Below are 4,972 nucleotides of genomic sequence, written 5' to 3' on the forward strand. Positions count from 1 at the left end.
TTCCTGAGTCTCTGGAACTGAGGTTCAGAAATCTCTGTTGGGTTTCTTTGCACCATTTGTTTTGCAGTGGTGATAAACGCCTTGATATCGGGAAAATGATCTTTGGTCTGCACATTTTGCTGCCTGAAGGTTTCATTTAAAAAGCTAATAATATTTTCTTTCGATACATTTGACTCTTTCTTCTTCCTGAGATGTACACAATGCATCACAAGAAACACAACCCTCTACATCTACATCCTCAATGTAGCTTGGTTGTGACTCAGCCACCGCTACCTCCATTTTTTCATGGTCTAAGTAATCTCTCTGTCGGGATTGAGTCAGGAGACCTGCTCCAGCAGTGTTGTCAACTTGGGGGTTATTTTTCTCATTATGTTCAACCCTTATTACATTGGAGGGCAAGGGGTAGTTATTCTTCACGGTCTGTGTCTTATTTAGGTCATCATCACCCTGAGTATGTTCTTCGCCTTCACATGTATACGTATGATCCTGACACCTTTTAACGTGAACCATTGGTGGAGTCATGTCTTCCACCAACTCCTCACTACTTTGCTCCCTTTGTGCAAGATGACCAAGCTCACTCGAGGTACCAGCGTTTTGCACTATCAGCACTTTATCGCCCTTATCTTTATTTTCAAGAGGGAGCGTTTCAGACTCTTTCTCAAGCTTGTGTCCATCATTTGTTCCTCAATACAATTTAAATCCTCTGGAGTTTGCACCTTCTCTCCCCTTTCATTTAGGTTGTTGTCATCGCAAGGTTTAACCACACAATCCTTATCATTCCTATCTTTTGCTGCACCTTGACGTTCTAAGGCAGATTCCTGCACTAAAGGTGACTCATCTGTTGGGTCTCGCTGAACATTAATGGAGTGTGGGGGGGTGGGGTGGATGTTGACCCAGCTGCATCAGCATATGTTATTTTTGCATTCAGACAATAATTCCGAGTATGACCTTGCGATCCACATCCATAACAGATTAAAGTTTCCGTTGCTGCAAAAACCCGATATTCATGTCCTTCTAATTTCAGGTTAAAAGAAACACTTAGTTGCGTCACACCATCTTTTAGAACAACAAAGCAAAACCGTCTAAACGATGCAATGTGTTTTAACTTTTCATTCCTGGTACAGAGGGGAACTAATTACTGTGGACACCACAGTACCATGTTCACCGAGCTTCTGAAGCAGTACTTCATTTGATACGAAAGGTGGGCAATTACTTATCATTATTTTTGTCGCCGCTGTGTCCATTGATGACACCGGAACGAAGGTCTGGTCATCTCCCAGCACCAACCCTCTTTGCACAACATTGTCTGCAAAGTGTGTTTGTGACACGAAGACGACAACTTTGTGGCTCATTCGGGATGCTGCTCGAATGTTTTTTACGCCTATTATTTCTCCAACCCGAGGAGAATATCGTCCATAACGACGTTTTCCGGCGGAACAAAACACAGCCCGTGGTTCCGTGATAACCCTTCATCGCACCCATAACTGGTAGTAGTTTGACCAGCCATGTCTTGAACCAAACAAACACAAAAAGGAGATTCTGCAAGAGCAGTAACCACCTCAGATTATCAAAAAGCAAACCTGCCGCAAGCAAAACCAGCAAGTGGAGGGAAACGAAAGAGTGAATGAACAAAGTATTTAGCGAAGAAAAAAAAAAGCTGAACGAAGAAACACAGCAATTAGGAAAGCATGCCCGAAAACCACGAAGTCCTGAACAGGCCTGCGAAACACTTACTGTGCATGCTCTCTTTCTCTCTCCTGTCTCAGTAAAGAAAGGAAACACAGGGGAAAACTTCACACACAAACAAGCATACAAGGGGAGCGAAAAGGGGAAAGGAAAAAACACCAACACGAAACAGTACTCACAGAACCGCCATGATGCCACACCCATGCACAACTCACCAACAACCAGCAGGGGGGGAGAGAGAGAGAGAGAGAGAGAGAGAGAGAGAGAGAAAGAGAAAGAGAGAGAGATAGAGAGAGAGAGAGAGAGAGAGAGAGAGAGAGAGAGAGAGAGAGAGAGAGAGAGAGAGAGAGAGAGAGAGAGAGAGAGAGAGAGAGAGAGAGAGAGAGAGAGAGAGAGAGAGAGAGAGAGAGAGAGAGAGAGAGAGAGAGAGAGAGAGAGAGAGAGAGAGAGAGAGAGAGAGAGAGAGAGAGAGAGAGAGAGAGAGAGAGAGAGAGAGAGAGAGAGAGAGAGAGAGAGAGAGAGAGAGAGAGAGAGAGAGAGAGAGAGAGAGAGAGAGAGAGAGAGAGAGAGAGAGAGAGAGAGAGAGAGAGAGAGAGAGAGAGAGAGAGAGAGAGAGAGAGAGAGAGAGAGAGAGAGAGAGAGAGAGAGAGAGAGAGAGAGAGAGAGAGAGAGAGAGAGAGAGAGAGAGAGAGAGAGAGAGAGAGAGAGAGAGAGAGAGAGAGAGAGAGAGAGAGAGAGAGAGAGAGAGAGAGAGAGAGAGAGAGAGAGAGAGAGAGAGAGAGAGAGAGAGAGAGAGAGAGACTTGACTTTAATGTCCTTTCATTATAAAATGTACAAAAATAAACAAGTGCTGCAACATTGTGCAGATTCAATCAAAACGTGAATCAGGAACAGGAATAACTTAGGATGTTAAATTAATACAAAAAGAATAAATTTTCTCCTTCCACTCTGCACAATACTTCAATTTTACACTATTTGTCACTGAAGCCATTAATTCGCGAACTCTCTCGATAAAACAGGAATTCCATTTTGAGACGGGCACACACAGAGCCTTTAAAGGCAAGCAGAGTGCTGTATTCCTGTGAATTAACACCAGAAATCATCCTCTTGCGAGTGATGTATATTGCGAGTTTCGCTTCAGCGAGCAGGAAATTAGCAACTTCAATTCCGACATTCTTGTAAGATACTGGTATGCAGAAAAAAAATAATGGAATGAAAAGCAAAAGCCTAATCTTTGGAAAAAAGTTTCAAGAGTTTAAACAGTGGGATCAACCTTTGACAACCAACATAAGCATGGAAAACATCCTCGGATTGATGGCAAAAAGTACATTCATCGGACGAAACAAGGTTCAATCTTTCGAGGAATACGTTTGAAGTCAAGGAATAGTGTGCGAGTCTCCACTGTATGTCTCCAGCTCGTTTCGATACAGGTGATGTGTACATGGAAGACCAGGTGGGAGATGATGGAACCCCTGCAGGCAGAAGCTCTATCCAGTGGGTAGTCAGTGCATTATTGGGGTTGGCAGATGTCATAACATTGAGACATTGCACATACATTGCAGTCTTTGTACATGTTTGTAGAGGCTTGATGGAAGGAGCGTTAGAAAAAACGAAATCAGGGAAGTCAGGTTGTGTTGTACTTGCACCTTGAACATCATGTGATGGAGGCCACGATAAATGAAAAAGATTGAAAACTTTAACAATTGAACCCAGAATTAGTCCAATTATTCATGTTGATTTAACATTGCAAGCTTCCAATATCTGGTTTGGAGTCTGCCATTCAGAATATGTGTGATTGACAAAGTCTTCCACAAGGAAGAAGCCTGCCAGTCTTCCGGTTCCGAAGCCAGCCAGTTGAACTTCCGGTTCCGGTTTTGAGCGGCAAGAGGTCTCCTTCGGGGCTCCCTGCTGACATTCTCAAAGTTAAGTTCCGGTTGTTATTTGTCCCGTTTTAACTGTTTAATTTTCTCACCTACATGTTAATGTGTGTTCCTAGTTCGGTTTTGTTTCAAAAATCGTGCTATTTTGTGAGTATTTATGTCGACGTTCTTACTTGGTGTTTGAGGCCTAGTCCTAGGTTTGAGGCCTACCGGTTCCACTCGGTGTTCGATCGTTTTTTTGTTTGTTTGTTTGTTTTTTCTCCCCATTACCTTCAATTTCTATCCTCCCCATTACCTTCAATTTTCATCCTCCCCACTTTCCAAACATCCCCCATTCTCCCAACTAATCTCTTTCTTATCTCAAAAAAAAAAAAAAATATATATATATATATATATATATATATATATATATACCCAACAACAACAACAACAACACGCTCACCTTCTCCCGATTCTGCTACTTCTTCTTCCTCTTAACTTCCTCCTCGTCTTCCTCGATTTCTTTTTTTTTTACACTTCCATGACCTAATCTGTTGAACTCTCTCATACATTAATATTAACAACAAAAACGATCTTATAATGCTTCATCTTCCTCTCTCACACATGTGGTACTCTTTACTGTTTCACAATGCACTTCTCTTCTGCTATTTTAACAGACTGCTCTCATTTCGACCTCTCCTTCATTCCTTGCCTAAAAAATCCAACTATTACAACGCTTCTTCTCTCCATGCTCTGAATTCGCCTTCATTGCATCCATCAAGAATTGTGTTAAATCGCATCTCTGACCTAAAACTTTTAAAAACCACAGTTTGCCATGGATGCTCGCTTTCCATCAACCATTCTTTTTTCCAACTTCAGTGCCAACTCACCCCCCTCACCCCTCACTCTCACTCTCAAAGCAACCATCCCACTCTTCTCCCTCCAAGCCTCCCTCTCACCTCTTTCAAAAATTCCCCCCTCACCTTTCTCCCACCTTTCATCCCCCTCACTCTTCCTTCTCTAAGTTGCCCCCCTCTCATCCACCAACCTGCCTCCCTCCACTGCCCTCTCACCTCCATCTCTTCCTCCACCTCCTCAAATCCTCAACTGCCATCTTCCTTGTCTCTTGTCCCCCTCTCCCCCAGCACCACAGAGCCTTCTCTCCTCCTCATTCGGCCCCCTCCCCTCGCTATTCTGCAATACCCCACACTCCTTCAGCAACCCTCCTTACCTCCCCCTCATCCCTCGTCCTACCCTCCCCCGCCCCCTCCACCTCCTGCACCCAAAGCCTCCTCCCTACCTCTTCATTAAAAGTGTGGACCTCAAATATCCGGGGCCTTCGCTCAAACCTTTCAGATCTTTCCATGCAGGTTGCCACTGACAAACCAGACATTATCTGCCTAACAGAAACTTTCCTCTCCCATGAC

Source organism: Eptatretus burgeri, chromosome 17 (assembly GCF_056783735.1).
Source record: "Eptatretus burgeri isolate ZD-2024b chromosome 17, Ebu_testis_v1, whole genome shotgun sequence".
In the NCBI taxonomy this organism is placed as follows: Eukaryota; Metazoa; Chordata; class Myxini; order Myxiniformes; family Myxinidae; genus Eptatretus; species Eptatretus burgeri.